The 21001-nt window shown below is 42.0% G+C and overlaps 1 protein-coding gene across 5 annotated transcripts in view; it reads left to right on the plus strand.

Moving 5' to 3' along the window:
- The first annotated feature begins 3272 nt into the window (after positions 1-3272).
- The window catches only part of LOC138250553 (probable tRNA methyltransferase 9B), a 194870-nt gene continuing 177141 nt past the window's right edge, over positions 3273-21001 (plus strand). For 2 of the 5 annotated variants that reach the window (XM_069205542.1, XM_069205543.1), the window contains exon 1: positions 3279-3512. The gene's annotated coding sequence lies outside the window, so the exon portion shown is untranslated. Of the gene's footprint in view, positions 3513-21001 lie in introns of all 5 variants that reach the window. The other 3 variants (XM_069205547.1, XM_069205545.1, XM_069205544.1) reach the window with 3 other exon arrangements.

Genomic DNA, 21001 nt, shown 5'->3' on the forward strand with positions numbered 1-21001 from the left:
CAGAGGTGGAGGTTTATCTCTCAGCAACTGTGTAATGAGATCCTCGACATCAGAATTATCATCATCCACATAAGACTTCTTCCTTTTCTTTATTCCCTCACTCTCCTCTTCCTTGGCACTATCCCCTTTATCTGGCTCATCACCCTCTGAGATCGCTGGAAACATCTTAATCTATTTCATAGTCGCCATCCTCCATCTCTTCTGCTCCCAATCCCATCTGGCCTCCGCTAGCGACTTTTTTACCTTCTTCATCCTCCCATTAAACTTCAGCTCTTGCTGCTGTCTGACCACTAACTCCCAAACTGCTAAAGCCTCAAACTGTGCCGGTCTTGGTAACAGCCTCATGTCATACAATGATAATCGCAATTGGTCCAAAATTCTCAAGTTAACCTTTCCATGCTCTGGAAAAGCTAATGTCCCTTGATTCTTAGTCAATTTACTCCATTGCTTTAACCAAAGAAACAAAGCTATGCCCTTCTCTGTCATCACAAGATGCGCCGGAGTATCCTCCGGGGGGGTTGGCTCCCCCAATGATGCTTTAATGTAAGAATCGCCTCTCATCGCACTCTTTAATGCCTTGAAAAACTTCATTTTGCCTGTTTTTGGGTAATACGTATTCAATAAATGAAATTACTTTTACTCCCAAGATTTCCTTCACCCGTTTTCTCAACCAATTGCCTCTTACGGATGGCTGCCAATCTGGTTGCGGCTCTTCTCACTAACCGACATATCCCAGCGAGGCACACACTGATGTCATACTGACACACAGCGGCTGACAAAGTCTTGCGGCTTGTCCTCTTCAACTCAATTTCACTCAACTAATCCAATTTATTGCAAGCGCCTTCACCAAATAATAACTAAAACAAACCTCATCAGGGGTTATGATTCTAACCTATAGTTTTTATTTACCACTTGTTGTGTCGGTTCAAGTATCAAGTTCCATTAATATGATTGGTCCTTCTGTCGATGAGAACATCATCCGGCTCTTCAGGTAACAAAATTGTTGCCCACAGTCTTTTAGTCAGTGCCTCTACTGTTCAAGTCCTGGGAAACTACACATAATTGTATCAAATTGTCCTCATCATTTTCCTGTTCTCTGGTACATGTGCATAAATTTCTAGCAGAGCCCGTCTGAACTCTGCAATTCAAGGTCCTTTTCTCCAGTTTCAGTCCTCAGCAGCTCATTGTGTCTCCACGTTTAAGCAAGCAAGGCCCAGCGCCGACCAGGCCTCTAGTTAGGCTAAGTTAAGAATATGAAGCATCATGAAACATAGATTCTACATTCAAATATGATATATTAGTACATAATGTTTAATATTTTCCATTATTTTAGCATTGTTAACACATGTGGCGACCACTCCCTGTGGGCACATTTTACTCATACACATTATTTTCAATTATTAGTTTCTTTTATCAATATATCTCATTAGTGTGTATACCCAAATCATTAGAAATTTGTCATATTAGCATATCTGCTCCAACAACCCCAATGCATTATGAATATTGGCGACCAGTTTCATGGAGTTTATGGGCAGTCTAGACCTAGCAACAACCTATGGCAAGTCACAGATTATGGCCTGTAGCCCATGGTGTGCTTCCTCTCGAAGCCTCATTGTGCAAGGACAGTCCCTGAGCAGTGTTAAAAATTTCAGTTACTTGATTGTAATTGTCAGAAGTTGCTCCTGCTCTCACCTACAGACCCTAATTATATTATCCATTCTAAGCTAAGACAACATTATATCGAAGATAAGGTATGCTTGGCTCCGCTCTTGCTCTGGATCAGCCTCTGGACGAACCCCCTAGCACAGTTATGCGCAGTGCTTTAAATGGGCCGGTTCTGTACGGTACTTAGTACCGGCACTTTTTTATTTTGAGAGGGAGAGTACCGGCACATCTCAGGAAAAACATAATACTTTTAATTGGAGAGTACCGGCACTTCTCGGAAACAAGCAGGTACTCTGGCACAGAGTACCTGCACTTTAATTTTTCCATTTCAAGAACTGGTTATGCGGAGATGTAATTAAGGACTGCCTGAGCCTGTAGAGGGGTCTCGCTGTTCCTTGGGTCTGCTATATTTTTATAACTTTTCAGTCACTAGGGCTACCTGACCTATTTCTGAAACCTGAGAAAGTTATGAAAGCTGATAAGAGTAGGCTAAAAGTGCCTATTTGGAGAAGCCTGTGAGGAGAAAAGGCTAAAATCTGAGTTGACTTAAATCACTGTGCCGACCTTTTACAGACCCTTTGCCGATACAGAACATGTTCTGTATCTTTCCCTGGAACTAACAGATTGTGAGCCAGTTCAGTCTGGTGACTCTTGAGTCACGGGCGACAGTTAGACTTCCTGGGAGCCCCTTCCTTGGTTTGTAGTTGCAATGAGACCTCTATGCGGTTATTCTTAACACTACATGTTTTTTGTAAGCACTATAGCTATATATACCACCTACTTCCTAAACCTCCGTTAAAGTTATCGGGATATCGCAGGTGTATGGAGGCCTTGTACTTTTTGAAATTATTTACCACACCTGTCATCTGTTTTAGTGTATGTTCAGTTTTAAAGGCTGCTGTTCAAACCAGAAAAACTATAGAGGAGTACTTGCTATTGCTTATTTTACTTTATTTGATGATGCCAGTTTTGACCTTCTAGCGACTGATGAACTCTATGGGAAATCGTATGGTGTCAATTAATTTTATGCATTTATTATTGTGTTTAAATTATTTTATTATTCATTTTGTCTGTTATGGCCTCAATCGGCCGAAATAAGGGTGCATTGAATTGAATCGAACTTTATGACCCCACCCTTTTTCGTTGTCACACCTTGAAACCCAATTTATCGGTTCTCAAAATACTTTTTTCCAATTCTAGCACAGCCTTTGAATCTCCCATAATTCACACACGTTTATTTGTCTTGGGCAGAATGAGGGCTCCTGAAGGGCTGATGGACCCCTGCACTGCAGGAGGCTGCGTTACGCCCCTGAATGCATCAGTAGTGGAAATAAGGAGGTATCCTTGTAACCACGTAAAGGGCGTCAAAACCTGGAGAACGTTAGAGGTATAAAATTACATTGTCAAGTGACAGGAAAAGAGCGGAAACAAAGCGCCCATTGGTTTTCTTTCATTTTAACTTCCTTGCCGCATCACTACATGACATCCGCCCCCAAGTTCTTGCAACTGGCTGACAGCAAGTTTTGGGAGCCTGGGAGGAGGGACTACTTGCTGAGCCTGAAGTCTTTTAATTCTACACAGTGCCACCATAGGCCGGCCTCGTACCTCACCACGCCCCCCGTGCCGCCCACTAACCCGCTGCTGCTGCTTTCGGCTAAGCTGCAAGCGGGCTGGCCCCAGCTGGAGAGAGACTTTAAGGATGATTTCCTGACATGCTCCAGGTGGGATTCACGATCTGGTATGGTTCCGTACTCACTGCCGAAGCCGACCAGTACAGTTGGGAGTGGTTGCGTGCCCAGCGGTACCCCCTGCAGGCGGGAGGCAGGGGATGCGCTTCTGCCAGCCAGGTAACCACCCCTGCTCCGGGCCACCTTTGTTCTTTGTTGCTTTTTCCTTCTCGCATCAGATTCTTGCTCCGAAGAGAACGACTCTAAGCGCTCTCCTGAAACCCATTGATTGGGTTTGTCTTTACTGAACGGTACAAAGATGGGTGTCGTTTTCTCCTGCAGTGGTCGGGTGTTCATATCATTGGAGACTCCTTCTGTACAAGCGGGGTCACAGGTTGGTTAAGCGTGCGTTCCATACGCCATGAATGTGTCCAGGCCTGCAGGATCTCAGTTCTGGACGATTCATCTGTGCATTACCTAGCAAGAAAACAATGTAACCTGAGACACGCTGATCTTTCTTTCGGGAAGTAATTGATGCTTTACTACGCCACTTTCTGCGTTTGTGTGGACTCGATGCTGTGAATATTACGCCCACGCATCGTACAAGCACACGATAAATCATGGCTGTGGATCGATTGGAATACTCGCATATTTTTACGCAGCCTCAAGTTTAGTGTGGCGTCTACAAACAAACTTGAAAACATGACTTTTGTAGTCAAACGCACAAAGCATTCTGAAGCTTGCATTGTCACTTTTGGCCAGAGTTGGGCGAGCCAACAAATTACCAGCGAGAAGAGGGTCGAGCCAGAGCTGTGTCGATGGTCTGGCCTGGCTCTTAAGAGCCAGTGTATGAGCTTGGCCATTAAAATATTTAGTATGTAATTTGTGCTTCTCTTATCGTGTGTAAACAGATAGTTATTTCTTTGAGGCACACAAACATTTAATTTTAGTGCATCAGATAATATCACGGGAGAGAGGCATTTATTAAAAGTGATTTAAAAAACGTTCTTACCTTGTCAGGCCCTGGTGACAGTGCCATTATGGATGTGCGATAAGAGACCAGTCAATTGTCATGTGCACCCTATATGTGGCCTAGTAATATTATTAACCCCTTAACTGCTGGGCCTCCCCTCCCCCAACTCCCCTGTACTGAGCCCTTTTTTGGCTATTTGAGGTAGTATGTGCTTAGACCCCATAACGTTTTGTGCACATAAGCCATCCACGCCAAATTTGCTTCCTTTTTTCCAACATTCTAGGGATTGTAAAGGTACCCAGAGTTTGTGGGTTCCCCTGGAGGAGACCAAGACATTAGCCAAAATACAGCTACCATTTTATTTGTTAAATGGGAGAAATGTGCTGCAGAAGAAAGCATCTATTTTACCCCCCTGCAAATGGCATCACCAAAGGGTTTGCAGTGCTAAACTCACCATCTTCCCAGCTTTCAGGAACAGGCAGACTTGCATCAGAAAACCACATTTTTTCAACACAGTTTTGGCATTTTACTGGGACATACCCCATTTTTACTATTTTTTTGTGTGCTTTCAGCCTCCTTCCAGATAGTGACAGAAATGGGTGTGAAACCAATGGTGGATCCTGGACAGATAAAGATTTTTGAAAAGTAGACAGAATTCTGAATTCAGCAAGGGGTCATTTGTGTAGACCCTTCAAGAATTCCCTACAGAAAGTAACAGTTGAAATAAAACATTGAAATTGAGCTGAAAAAATACCAGCCCTCTCTGATTATGTTTTCTTCCGTAACTTTTTCCAACTATGATAGATTTTTTAATGAAATATACTGTTATGTTTGCTGGACCCTCCTGGCTGCGGGGTTATACAGGGAGTGCAGAATTATTAGGCAAGTTGTATTTTTGAGGATTAATTTTATTATTGAACAACAACCATGTTCTCAATGAACCCAAAAAACTCATTAATATCAAAACTGAATATTTTTGGAAGTAGTTTTTAGTTTGTTTTTAGTTTTAGCTATGTTAGGGGATATCTGTGTGTGCAGGTGACTATTACTGTGCATAATTATTAGGCAACTTAACAAAAAAAAATATATACCCATTTCAATTATTTATCATTACCAGTGAAACCAATATAACATCTCAACATTCACAAATATACATTTCTGACATTCAAAAACAAAACAAAAACAAATCAGTGACCAATATAGCCACCTTTCTTTGCAAGGACACTCAAAAGCCTGCCATCCATGGATTCTGTCAGTGTTTTGATCTGTTCACCATCAACATTGCGTGCAGCAGCAACCACAGCCTCCCAGACACTGTTCAGAGAGGTGTACTGTTTTCCCTCCTTGTAAATCTCACATTTGATGATGGACCACAGGTTCTCAATGGGGTTCAGATCAGGTGAACAAGGAGGCCATGTCATTAGATTTCCTTCTTTTATACCCTTTCTTGCCAGCCACGCTGTGGAGTACTTGGACGCGTGTGATGGAGCATTGTCCTGCATGAAAATCATGTTTTTCTTGAAGGATGCAGACTTCTTCCTGTACCACTGCTTGAAGAAGGTGTCTTCCAGGAACTGGCAGTAGGACTGGGAGTTGAGCTTGACTCCATCCTCAACCCGAAAAGGCCCCACAAGCTCATCTTTGATGATACCAGCCCAAACCAGTACTCCACCTCCACCTTGCTGGCGTCTGAGTCGGACTGGAGCTCTCTGCCCTTTACCAATCCAGCCACAGGCCCATCCATCTGGCCCATCAAGACTCACTCTCATTTCATCAGTCCATAAAACCTTAGAAAAATCAGTCTTGAGATATTTCTTGGCCCAGTCTTGACGTTTCAGCTTGTGTGTCTTGTTCAGTGGTGGTCGTCTTTCAGCCTTTCTTACCTTGGCCATGTCTCTGAGTATTGCACACCTTGTGCTTTTGGGCACTCCAGTGATGTTGCAGCTCTGAAATATGGCCAAACTGGTGGCAAGTGGCATCGTGGCAGCTGCACGCTTGACTTTTCTCAGTTCATGGGCAGTTATTTTGCGCCTTGGTTTTTCCACACGCTTCTTGCGACCCTGTTGACTATTTTGAATGAAACGCTTGATTGTTCGATGATCACGCTTCAGAAGCTTTGCAATTTTAAGAGTGCTGCATCCCTCTGCAAGATATCTCACTATTTTTGACTTTTCTGAGCCTGTCAAGTCCTTCTTTTGACCCATTTTGCCAAAGGAAAGGAAGTTGCCTAATAATTATGCACACCTGATATAGGGTGTTGATGTCATTAGACCACACCCCTTCTCATTACAGAGATGCACATCACCTAATATGCTTAATTGGTAGTAGGCTTTCGAGCCTATACAGCTTGGAGTAAGACAACATGCATAAAGAGGATGATGTGGTCAAAATACTCATTTGCCTAATAATTCTGCACTCCCTGTATTGGTCTTGTAGGTTCATCAAGAATCCAAGCTACTCTAAGCCAATAAATGAGCTGCACCTTACATTGTATACCGGGTATACAGCAATTCATTTGGTAAAATATAAAGAGTGAAAAATGAGTATCAAGGAAACCTATGTTTTTCCGAAATGGGCCAAGATAAGGAGTTTCGAAACTGGTTATTTGCACATCTCTGAATTTCAGGGTCATCATACTAGCATGTGAATTACAGGGCATTTCTCAAAAACATTTCTTTTTTTTACTCACTGCCTTTCATTTGGAAGGCAAAAATGTAGAGAAAAACAATTGGCAATAACACTTGTTCTTCTATCCTGTATTACCCCCAAGTCTCCTGATAAAAATGGTACCTCACTTCTGTGGGTAGGCCTAGAGCCCACAACAGGAAATGCCCCAAAACACAACGTGGGCACATCACATTTTTTTAAATGAAAAAGGACGTGTTTTTTGCAAAATGCCTAGCTGTGGATCTTGGCCTCTAGCTTAGCTGGCACCTAAGGAAACCTATACATTTATGGAAGGTAGACACCTAGGGGAATCCAGATTGGGGTGATTTGTTGGGCTTTTGCCAGGTTCTGTCACCCAGAATCCTCTGCAAACCTCAAAATTTGGCTAAAAAAACATGTTTGCTGCACATTTCGGTGATGGCAAATTCTTGAATCTGAGGGGAGCCACAAACTTCCATCCACCCAGCAATCCCCCAAGTCTCCAGATAAAAATGGTACCTTGCTTGTCTGGGTAGGCCTAGTGCCCCTGGCGGGAATGGATCGCACAACAGTCAATTATAGTCCTTACATGAGGGAGACTGTTGGCCCTGGGGTGATCCATTCCTGATGCAGGCACTAAGTACATGCACTCAAGTGGGGTAGAATTTTAATAAGGACAGGTGGGGAAACACTGGTTAGTAGGAAGTTTGTGGATCCCAGCATATTCCTGTAGTTTGTGTGACAGAAATGCAAGAACAAATATAGAGTTTTTATTCAACATTTTACATTTGCAGGATATTCTGGGCAAGAAAACTTTGGAGAATCCACACAAGCCACATCTCCGTGGTCTCCCCCAGGCTTATTAGTTTCCAGAATGTCTGGGGTTGGTAGGTTTCCCTATACGGCGGCCGAACCCAGGACCAAAAACGCAGGTGCTTGCCTTACAAAACCAGGTTGCTTTGTGATAGATAATTTTGATGGCAATTTGGGCGGTGGAATATAGGGCTGAACTAAATTGGGGAGCTCCCAAGAGAGCACTCTCTCTGTGCTTGCCGCCGCATGCACCTGCTCTCTGGGTTGGGTTAACCCGCTATTGTCCCGCTGCACAGACTGTGCTTGTGTTCTCATCACCTCCCTCAGAATCACTGGAAGAGGAGTTGTCGGATGGGACTCCTCTGACTGAAAAATCACTCTCAGGTTCTGCTCTATTGTCGTATCCATCATATGCTGTTTCAGTATCTGATGTCTCGGCCTCTGATCCTACATCAGAGCTGTCCTCCATAACCTGAATTAGAGCTTGAGCAGCAGTCATCCAATGAGAATCCATCTCTACTACTGGCTAAATTGTCCCTCTAAAACACTAGCCTACATAGACAGTCACAAAATTGTTGGTGTGTGTGTGTGTGTGTGTGTGTACAACAGTAAAGGTCAGTAACCTTACCTTTGCTTCTTTCCTCAATCAGCACGTTCTCTCAAGACACTCAAACCATAAAACACTATTACTTCCCCTTGTGACATACCCATCGTCACAGTCTTTAGCACCTGTGGTACCCAGTCCGACAATCATTGTTGGTGCTCCCACTCCTATGACCACCTCCTCTGATTCCCTCACTACCACCCAGCAAAAGTGCCCTTCACTCTCCATAGCCTCCCTCGCACATACATTTCATTTGTATTATAGCGCAGGTAATGGCTGGCTTTACTAATCCACTCAGCTATTCACATAAAATACAGATTTGATCTTTGCAGCTGCCATATAAACCTTCTGCGCTACTTTATGGCATCAAAATTGCCACTAGACAAAAGTCTGATCCTTCTCTAGAAACATAATCACAAGAGTTAGCTTGACTTTTTTTATTGCTGCCTAAAAGTTGCGATTGAAATGCATGGGTTGACATATGTGCAATGCTTTAACAACGTGCGATGCAAGACAACTGGTGGCGAATATATAAAACATATATACACACACTTTTATTTGTGATCTCCCTGTGTGTGTGTGTGTGTATATATATATATATATATAATGTGTGTGTGTGGAGAGAGCTCTCTCTCTCTCTCTCTCTCTATATATATATATATATATATATATATATATATATATATTGTCACACAAACTTGACACTTCTGTCAACGATGCAGCACTCACATAATTACTCCAGTCTCCATTTTAATGTGCAAAATGATACCAACAGCAACCACCAATGCGTTTCAACCCTCACGGTAATTAATCAATCTATTTCGAGCTCTAATTATACTTTTCATCTCAATATGCCTTTATGTGGCATTCTGGGATATGTAGTTCAAACAATACATATATGAAAATAAAATTTTAAAAAATAATAAAACTACAATTATAACGTAACATTCTGTACAACTACATTCTAACTCTATACAGTACCAGAAAAAGAAAATAATCAATAAAAAAATATCTATTGAGATAAAAAAAAAGGAGAGAAACTCTACACATTACACATACTAGTTACAACTTAACTTGTCATCCATCATAATAACCAATTATATATCTCATTGTATGTGATCACATCAATTTATTTTCTTATTTTAATTGTATATCATATTTTTCTGTTGCAGTTGTGTAACTAAATTATGGGTCTAGTACCCCATTATTCCAACTCCTCATTGCGAGATTCATAGCAACTTTATACAACCACTAATCCATTTAATCCTTCATGTGACATCCTCAAATTTAATTTCTATTGCTTATTCATGGTTATAGATGACAATATAGTTCCCCATCGCCATTCACCATAAACGGAGTCTTTGTTTTTAATCTAATGATGTCTCTAGATTCTAAGCGTCTCCGTTTCTGAACTCTATCACCTCCTCGTTCATGTTTTCTTTATTGTAGCAATGCCATAATATTTCATGTGTAGCCAATCTGATTCTGGATGACTTTTCAGATGTTTAGCCATGGCATAGGTATTGTCATCCTTCTGTACCGCTGTAATGTGTTCCAAGATGCACTTCTTTAAAGGGCAGATAGTGCTGCCAACGTATCGTAGGCCACACTGGCATTCTATGACATAGACCACAAAAGCTGTAACACATGTAATTCTGTCTCTAATCGGAATCTCTTTTCCCCTGAAAATCTATTACTGCCTTTTTATTGCAACCAATTTTGCATGCTTTGCACTTATTGCAGGAATAGAAACCCTTGTTTCCATCTACTAGCCAGTTAGGGATAATGGGGGTCTCGCAGTGGCTTTTCACTAGTATATCATTTAATGCTGGTACTTTTCTATATGTTACGCTATCCCACAGCGTTTGTATTTTGCTTTACTTTTCTATATGTAACTGATGGGCGAGGTCCCACCCTTTGTCCAACATCATTATCTCTTTTAATCATATGCCAATGTCTATTTAATACTTTTAGTATCTGTTGGTTCTCTTTACTATAGTCCAGAATAAATCTTATCTCATCATTTTCCACCATCAGCTCATCTGACACTTTTTTATTTTTGACCAGCACCTGGGCTCGTGTTTTTGCCTTTTCTTTCATCTCTCCTTCATTCACCACCTTCAATTTATATCCTCTATTAAAAAAAATCTCTGTTTGGTTTCCCCAAATTTTTCATTCATATCTTGTTCATTTGAGCAATTTCGTTTTGATACGGACAAATTCCCCATATGGGATGCTTTATATATATATATATATATATATATATTTAAAAAAAAAATGGGGATCAAGGTGAATTGAAACCGCACCTTCTTCCTTTATTATATATATGCAACTTATGGCACTTTTCGGTGCACGGGTCGTGAGGGCCAACCCCCTAGATCTCAAATAGCCATGGGCTCATAACATTGAAAAGGAGACCCAGCACATCGAAGTGTCCATTGATATCCACAAAATTATCACATTTCTTAAAAAATCACATAATTCAGTAGAGTTCTTATGAAAAATTTTTTTCTTTATTTATCCACAATGACAATATCTAATCCATCATAGCCATGGATATCAATGGAGACTTCGATGTGCTCCTTTTCTATATATATATATATATATATATATATATATAGCGCTGTATGGTTTCCCGGGGGGGGGGGCGATCGTGGTCCCCTGAGAAACCATAAATCTATAAAATATATTTTTAAACCCTGCGTGCCCTGCGGCGTGCTGATCTCACAGAGGGGCAGGGGAGACACAGAAGCTGTTCTGTGTCTCCAGAGGGATTTTTAAATTAAAAAAAATCCTCTCTTAAGAGGTTCAACATGAGAGTGAGATTTGATTAGGATCACACTATTTGGTCAAGTAGGCAAGCTAACATTACAGAAGAGGCCCAGCTAACTGGGCCTCTTTTGTAATGTTGTATAGGCTATAAGGAGGACAGCCCCAGCCCAACAACCTCCTTCTCCCTCTTTGTTTTTGTACAAGTAGGCAAGCTGACATTGACTCCAGGTTTCCTGGTTTCACACTGTGCAATTTAGCCACTACACCAGAATCCCCTTCTCTCTCCTGTTTTATGCCAAATGTTCATACTTTGTCTTGAGTTCCTGGTGCATGAAGTTATACTGTTGTAGGCAGCCAGAAGCCAGATGAAAGATCTGCTTTATTTGGGCTTGAGGGTTAAAGAAGCCCTGAATCTGAGCAAAAGACACACATTTGGCTTGAGCCTTCAGTGGTATACCCAAGGTTCGCCCAACTCTACAGTTACCCATCCCTGGTTCTGATGGGGGAAGGGGAGGGTAGCCAGGCCCCACCCTGCCTTGCCCACAAATGTGCCCCTGCCCCACCCAAGACCCATCCTGGAGAGGAACGTAACAATCTGAGCTGTTTCATAAGACTTCATGTGGGGACAGCAGCATCTCTGTTTTTCTAATCACTTATCTTCCATGATCACCAGAAACGATTTGGCCTATGTTAAGTGCCTCAAGCAGGTGTGAAATCAGTATGGATGTAAGGTACTGACATTGGACAAAAATGAACAGCAAGGGGAGACTGCAGACTCTCATTATAAGGAGCTTAAGAGACAAAAACAGTGATAGGCAAAATAATTTAAATCATTTTGCCTTCCCAAGTAAATTTATTTATTTATGACCAAAACACGTATATCTAATGTTGTTTACTTCTTTTTGTGAGAATATTCCTGATTGTGGTGCAATATTTAGATAATTTTTTTTTTTTAAGTGCTAACTACTGGAATTCTGCTTTTGCTGAGTGCTGAAAAATAGATTTATGCATGCAGCATCCTGATATCAGGTTAAGGAAAGAATATTGTATAGATTATGCTACATCTTTTTATTTTTTATATTTTGATAAATCTTTATTCGGATTTATATTAATCCATAAAAGAATATAACATTGTAATACAATACACATATACTACACAAAAATGAAATCTTCATCATTTCATAAATAAATTGAAAAGGCACATACACAATATCAAGGTTAAAAAGCAGTCTTGTCATACATTAAAGGTATTGGTTGTGCAAATGATCACAGAATTAGTCATGATAATTAATGTCAGCATTTTGCAATTTATCATTAACTTATCTCTCATCGTTGAGTTGTCATCTTTCAAAGGCACAATAAATCTAATTCCATTATTCCAATTCACATATTTACCTTTCCAGATAATGCAAAACAAACTAAAGGTAGAGACTGCAAAGCATGTGTCAGTGTCCTCAAGTTTATATATAAAAATATCCTGGTGATACATAAATCACATCAATAGAAATAGTGGTCACAATGAGCATATGCCAAATTCGTTGTGAAATTTACAAAACAAAAATGCAATATGAACTAAGTAACTATTCCACCACATGGGCATTTAGGTAATTACCCCACCCGCGCTTCTATGATTATTATTATCTCTAAAAAAATAAAAATAAAAACCTGAAAAGAGCAGCATACAAAATGAAAAAATAAGTTATAATTCTACATTTTCACGCCATTGCAGAGCATTTTTAGGTCAAGCATAGCAGCGCGGAAGCACTGCTCTTATTGACATGTTGTAATCTCTCCAGAGGGCCTTAACCACGTCCATCACTTTCATTGGGTCCTGGGCCTGCCTTTCAAAAATCCCTTGATGTCATTGGTAAATGCTTTACGTTTGTCCCGCCTTGAGGCTGGTTTGTTACCGCCATGAAGACTGACCCTGTTACATGGATTATTGTTCGATCGGCCATGTAACTTCGTGTAGCACACAATTTTTCTCTTTTGCGCTGCCTGGCCATATGTTGTTTCTTCCTCTTCCTTGTTTTTGGGCTTCTTGCTGTTTCTTTGCGATGTCTGTGGGTTTTTTGTTACGTTATTTTTTTGCAGTTTTATGTAGCGCAAATTTGTCACAAAGGTATTGGAGTGCTTTTTTTTTTTGGGGCAGTTTTAAATAGTTTGAACTCGATACAAAGGTATTACAGAGATTTACACGAGCAGCGGGTTACATTACACAATAACACATTTATTTTTGGTAACAAGGAGAGATTAAGTGATTTGCCCAGAATCACAGGATGTTGAGCCAGTGCACAGACTCTAACCGTGTTCCCTAGCAAAAAAGTCAGCATCTCTGACCCTTACACCACATCCTCTCACCTAGGGTTCTTTATCTGGTGCATGTTGGGCAGTCCGGGAATAGCTTGTTTGTTTTTATTTTTTATATTGCGCTTGGTAATACAGGTTCTGCCATTTCATAGCGCTGCAAAGCAGGTGCCGTTCTTAACAAAATCGCTATAATTCATTTACATCAACCTTGCAGAGATGAAGAAGTGAAAAAGCTATGTCAGGATTGTAATCTGTGACAGTCTCGTTCTGCAAGATCTCTGCAGTGACCAACTGACTTGAGTAGAGCTTAACATTAGGCGATAGCACATGCTCTTGATAACCTCTTGAGGACACCAACCAAGCACATAAGTTAGTTCTAGGCGATAAGATGGCGAAAGATTTTGTCTTTAAAATGGTGGAAAAGGAGTTGTGACTCCAGACCCAAGCACTTCAGGGTCCCAAGTATGATAGCAAAAAACATCTAGCCTTTGGATGGCAATTGGGCCTCTTCAAATTGAGTTCGGTTAATAGAGGCAGCCATTTTGCTAACCCTATAGCACAAAGAAGCTAACACAAGGGTGCCACAGTGAGAGGAGCAGCGTATCATAGGGCACAAAAGTGGAGCAAACTCCATCACTTCCACCTCTTAGAATTTACTGGTATCTTGGCTTTGACAGTCCCCTCACAGCTACTGCGACCTTGCAAATGCCATTTCTGGAAATGCTGTCTAAAACAGTGCTCGAATAGCAGTGCTTCCTGTTTGTAGAGACCCCACCTCAAATACTGCCCATAGGTGCAAAGCGCTTCCCCATCACCCTCTGGACGCCTGTGTACAATAGCTCAGCCACTCTGTAGGAATGAGACAAAACCGTTCCCAAGTTGATGGCCTTGTTGTGTCCTCTCTCCTGCAGCGACAGGCCTGGGAGGGTTGCTGTGGCACCTGGTATACACCCACTGCACTCCAAACCAAAACACATAGGTAAAAGACATTGTCATTTACAACGCCAATAGCTCCAACTCTCACAAATTCGAGACCTATTGCACTGCAAATGCTTGTTTAGAAAAGCCTCTACAGCAGACCCCACGACAGGCTCAGCAGCCATACACAAATAATGGAAAACAGGTCTACATTGCTGGAGCCCAAAAGTTTTAAGCAGAGGTAATAGATACCTGCGTCTAAAGGGTGTACAGAAAAGGGTAGAATGCATCAACGTTTGTAAAGGGGAATTATCACAAGGACGTACCAAAATTTGGTTCAGATTAAACTGTATTAAGGGAAAACAGAGATTACACCTAATAGAGCGCAACCTAAACCTTGTCAAAAGCGTTCTCTCCCAAACATTATCAACCTGATAAAGATAGGGTTCAATACCCTGACAAGTCTTGTATATTATTTAAGATCGCACAGAGGACTTACTAAGTTCCAATGCCTCCCTGTCTACAGATACTAGTCTCAGCAATTCTTTTTTTAACCCAACTCGACTACCCCCTTGAGCAGCACATAAGGAGAAATAAACACCTCCGGCCTGCCTAGCCGGTTTGCACATGCCTTCATTTAGCTTAGCTATGGGATTCTGTGACCCAGGTCATAAGACAGGCAGTCAGCTATCACCTCCCTGTTAAACACCCTTTCGCCTGTCATTTCAAACTCTTTCTACAGCAGGTCAGGCACTTCACCTTATAAAATCCTAGAACTCTGCAGTCAGAAGGAAAATTAATTGTAAGACAAACTGACTTTTGACCACTGTCTCTGAACACAGAGCAAATGTGACTAGAACAAGATTTGAAGGCGTCTTTATTGCTCCTTCACTTTCTGACTGAACAGATAACCTGTTTTTTGTCAACTTGTCCGAAGGGAGGAGTAGGTCCTAAAAATAGCTTGACTTGATAAAATATGACTCGCCATAGCGAGTGGGCAAGAACATTTTTCAAGACTTGATAATAAAATCGCCCACAAAACCCAAACCAGGTTCTTCATGTTGAAAAAACTATGGGCTACCTGGTCCTACCCCGAGCAAGTGCCTACAGAACCTATTTTCCTCTTGCTGCAGATAACGACAATCTTGAAACCCCCATATGAATGCCCCAAAGGTTAGAATAGGGAGACATTAGAGCTTAAACACCTCTGGTAAGGGCTGAATTGGTCTGTTTCACACTTGAGCGGCTAGCTAAAAAAACAGCCCTCGCTGAGGCATTAAAGTGGGAGCATCTCTTGGAAATACAGGGTAACCAACTACCCCTAGAAATCAAAGGTTACTCTCAAATATGAAACTTCCTTAACCTGAGCAATCGGCTGTATATCTATCAACATTGGCCCAACATTCCATGTTGGCTTGCCTCTAATCCATACCTCACTGATGCATTAACCTTCTCATGCAAAAGTGTTACAAAGTCAATGATAGAATGAGGCAAACCCAAACCCGCCAATATTTGTCAGAGTTTAGAGCGGTGCACCCGATCAAAGGCACTACTAAGATCCATGAATGCCAATTATATTGTTCCACGTTTAGCAATTGTATATTTCCTGATGATTACATTTAGATTTAAACATTGCTCTTGGGTTCCTAGGCCCTCCCGGAACCCATACTGTGTGAAACTAAGTATGTTGTTATCTTCGGCCCATCTTTCGATTCTATGAAGTATATGACCTAGAATCTTGACAGCTGAGTTCAGTAAAGATATCGGTCTATAATGTGTAGGATCCTTTTTGTTGCCTTTTTTTTTTTTTTTTTTAAAAGGAACAATACAGGTTGACTTCCAAGAGGCAGATATGCCCTTAAGGACTGCAGCATTAAGATCATTGGTAATAATGGAGGCCCATAGATTAATATTCTTTGTACAAATCCATTGGTTCCTCATCAAGGCCTGGAGCTTTCCTCAAAGGACTTTCTGCAATCGCCGACTCCACCTCTTCTAAGAAAAATCTAATATCCAATGGAAAACTGGGGACACAATCACTACCAACCTCCCTTGGGTTAGTCTCATAACAACAGTAAATGCTACTTAAGTGATTATACCAACAATCAGGAAGGATATTAGATCCTAAACCCTCAGAGGGTACAACTCAAGGATTCCCTTTATTCACAATACTCCAAAAACCTGGGGCATCCTTATATTTGAAAGTCTGTATCACGTTGTCCCAGGTCTCCTTCCTAATATCCTGCTTCCTTTTTTAATTGCTAATGTATAGTCGTGCCCAGCAGCTGTCACTAGCAGCTTATCTCTTGGTTCCTACATAAGGGCCATGCACAAATTCTTATTAATGGCCCTGTAGGTACTATCAAACCACCCTGGATATGAGTTATTTATATGCTTCCCAGAGTGGTTAATCAAGTCCCTTACTGAACTATTTAAATTGTCAAATGCAACTTGAATATCAGGCTCCAAAAAACTGTTTGCCCGTAAAATAGCCACAATTGGACTTTGATTAGACTTTATCAAAGAAGACGAGAGAGGGAATCTGTACCCTGCGCAAATTGACCCTAAGCCCCTTATCTTTAATGACTAGTCCTTTTGGCCAAGCAAGTTTCTTTGGATGAATATAATCTGGGATGTTCATATCAATTCATAAGAGGTTATTGCCACTGTGCTTGTTCTCTGTTATACCCCTAGATGTAACAAGCTGACCCAAATCCCTGGTAATAAAAATATAATATAATCACTGTCCCTTGTCCCCAGCCTACAAACGTCGGCTTTTGAGTGAGTAAGTCACCAAACCTTTTAATTGAGTTGCATAGTCCCAGGCTGGTAACATCTTCATGCAGTCTATTTACCCCGGTCCCTCATTGTCTCCAATAAAGTAGTTGTTCTTCAGTATAAAAGGGTCTACTAAAGTTAAGCGGCACCCAATTTAACATTAGCCCCAACCCCCTATTATGACTTGGAAGTCATTGAACATATAACCGGATCGCTTCTTAAGGATGTCTATGGCAATAAGTAAAGCATCAATCTGACACCCTAGCTCACAGGTTGAGTTATAAAAATGAATTACAAAAACATTGCATTTGTCAGAGAGGAATACCCACATGGTCAAGATTCCCAGGTGTCTGCAACCACTTGTACAGCCTGGCAATCTTAGCAACTCATTAGGGTCACCAAGCCTCCCTTAGCTCTCCACCCAGGAAATTCAGTAGCAGAGACAGAAAAGCTAACAAAAACATCCCAGATTATATCCCCCGATGTCCATGTTTCCTGTAACATGACTACATCAAAGCTTGAAATAAAACTGAGCCAGCCCTTGCCTGCGAGTTTGGATTGGTATCCTGCAGTGTTCCAGGACACGAGACGGAAGACAAGAGCAGCAGTAATAGTTATATTTGGAGAAGCTGCCCCGAGTGAAGAGTTGTTAAATTTTTGATCACTCGAATACAAAGGGCTAGCCCCATCTAACATTAAGCAAGTGGCAGTGGATACCAAGTATGCAGAAACAGAGCTTTCAGAAGCAGAAGACCTGACTTCTGGAGGGGACTATTAATACTATTCAGTCAATCATTATCCTCCAGGGCTGATAGGGCAGAAAACCTATTGCTAACCACAATTGAGGACCTAAATCTAAGCTCAGGATATGGCCTTCTGCCTTCAGATCTCAACAGGGTCAAGGGGAGCAACATCCATAACTCTTCCCCTAGATTGCAGATACCTTTAGAAAAACCCTAGTGGGACCACATTGATACCATTACACAACCGGGCAGATAAAGAGATCAAACGTCTGGCTAGCCCAGGGTAACAACAATTTATAACCACACAGTCCCCTTCTAGTTTTTTAGCCAGGGGTCCAATCCAACCAAGTCTCCTAATAAATAAAATGTCATTATATTGCCTTAAATAAAAATCTGACTTCTGGGTACCCAGTGGCAGACTTTGTTCTTAAACTTGACTGTAGACTCCTTGACTAAAGATGGCAGAGGTGGCACATTAGTAAGCACTGCAAACTAGATGCAACACAGGGGAGGTAGGTTTAAATGGATGGAGCGCTCCTTCTCACTGGGACCAGGTCCTACTTTTGTCGTGGGGTGACATGGGTGATGGAGATCTTGCAGTGGGCTGGTTGTGTTACTACTCTTGGCCTGGCTCTGGGTTGAGTTCTGCCTGCTTTCTGTGCTTATGTCGAAACGTACATGTGATGGCACATTGCTGGACTTTGGTAACACAGGCTTGTTCCCCCTAGGGTCTATACCTGTTTGGTTACCATTGTCCCAAACCACCCCATCAATAGGCCTGGGTGCTGCTGCTCGGTTTTGTAAATTAATTAAATCTGCTATCTTAGTCTCCAGATTACTTATTTTGTCCTTTAAAGGGACCAGGCTGGCTTCAATAAGCTCTTTGACTTGTTCTAAAAAGTCACCCAGGGAGGTTTTAACAAATTCATCAAGTCCCATCCTGGCGGTATTATTACCAGCATCCGTCATAATTGAACCATCTACTACTAGGCAAAGGGGCTCCTTCCTGGAAGGCTTTTTGGATTGTCTCTTTATTTTATTAGGGGGGGAGGGTTCACTGTGCTACCTGGAGAGAAAAGACCCCCCTCTGGGCCAGGACTCTGGGAATGATATATCAAGGCTTCAAGAGCCAGATCGTGGCCCACTAACCGGGCCCCATCCCCTGTGGCCTTCCCAAAATCTGGCTATCCAGTGCAGCTGGGACTGGTCCAATATGATGTATGCAAAGCTAAAACGACAACCGGTGTTCAGCCAAGTCTGTTTTATCGGAGACAACCCCCCTCCCCCCCCCCCCACTGCTGGAGCCAGGAAAGAATCCAGAGAGGTGCTGGGAAGGCCCCTGGAGGAGCTACTAGAGTCCTTCGCCCCTGGGTTCTTCTTTTTCACCATCTTTAGGGACTAAAACAGAACCAAGTCAAAAATAAAGTATTCAACCACGTTGGTCTGGAGACAAAAAGAAACATCCAAAAGTCAGATAATGGAGAGTGACAAACGGACTAGCGTTTTCCAAAGGTGTTAACTAGGTGGAGGAAACTCCAGGTCAAAAAAATATGATCCACTCACCCTATTAATCCATATAAAGATGTGGTCCAGAGCCAAGAGAATGGGCCCAGCCTCTTCGGACGAAGACATGTCTGGTATTGGCCCAGGCATGTGCCTGCTGCGTTCCGCATGCGTCAAACACTGCGGAAGGGCCAAGAGATTTAAATAGCAACGTGCCTCCAGATGTGTTAAGTGGTAAGGTGTGCGGCTGCCCCAAAGCAGGTTGGAGCCTGCAGTCCAGAAGAGATGCGGCATGATGATTTCCCCCATGCTACATAAATTACTTGGGGGTATATCATCAGCATTGTGCCCTCTGCAGCACTTTGTAACAGCAAGAACACTGGTTTAATTCCCATGAGGTGCATCTCAACATTGCGGCCTTCTGAGATTAATACATTGAGCATGGCTGAGTTGACTAATGGAAACATTAGTTATTTACAGTGATACAAAACATGCTAAATATTTTGTAAGGGACACCACATGAACAATGTATGATATATTTGCCTAATGTATAAAAACACAGTTTCAATAGAAATTAAAGTTACAAAAGTTGCATGTTACAACACATAAAAAACATGCCAAAGAATCAAATCATCAGCCAAGCTGTTCCCGATTGATGAGCCCATAACTAGGGTGAAACCAGTCCTGGGCTGCTTGTGTTTTGGTTCAGGGAGGACCTGGCGTGTCAGTTCTGGCTGGACTGTTCCCTACTGGAGCAGGATCAAGACTAATTAGCATAAGTGGGCCCAAACTGAGGTGGCATGGTATGCAAAACAATAATGGATTGGGATGCGGCCCGAGTGATTACCAGTGGCTGAGATTAATTCAAGCATTCAGTCCATCACTGTTTTGTATATGTATTGTAGGCTCACTAGTAGCATGCCATTTAGATCCCTGGGTACATATAGTTCCAGTTTACCAGGGACCTATAAGTAAATTAAATATGCCAGTTGGGTCTAAGCCAATTCTGTGATGTTTTAAGGCCAGAGTACAAGCGCTTTAGCACTGGTTAGCAGTGGTAAAGTGCACCTAGACCTAAGACCAACCAAAATTAATTTAGCAAAAAGTGGAAGGTAATGGCAAAATGTTTGGGGATACTGCTGCAGCGAGGGCTGGGTCCAGCATCACCCCCAGGCTAAATCCATGGGCGACTAATCAACACTTCATGGTAGAAAGTGAACAGTGGTTCTCTACTGCAGAAGAACTTGTCAGTTCTGTGCCTTCTGAATTCAGTTGGATCCCTGTGTCTACATTCGCTTGAGTCACTGGACTGGACCATTGGGAACCCTTCCCACTTGTGGACACCATCTGTGCAGCACCTAACCATAACTTGATCACATTTGCATCCCAGTAGGCTGACAGTACCTCCATGGCCCACAAAGTGATGTGGCTCACTCTACCCCTTGGATCAGACTTTCTGCCCCCAACCGAGGAAAATTCTGCCCATAAGGACAGCAATCAACAGAGCCCACTGACAGCTGTCAGTGTCGGGAGCCAGGCCCAAGGCCATCCAATGCCGAGTGGAAGCTTCAAGCGGAGACATTGAGTAGACCTCTTGTCCAGCCTTGTG

This window comes from Pleurodeles waltl, chromosome 8, assembly GCF_031143425.1.
Source record: "Pleurodeles waltl isolate 20211129_DDA chromosome 8, aPleWal1.hap1.20221129, whole genome shotgun sequence".
Lineage (NCBI taxonomy): Eukaryota > Metazoa > Chordata > Amphibia > Caudata > Salamandridae > Pleurodeles > Pleurodeles waltl.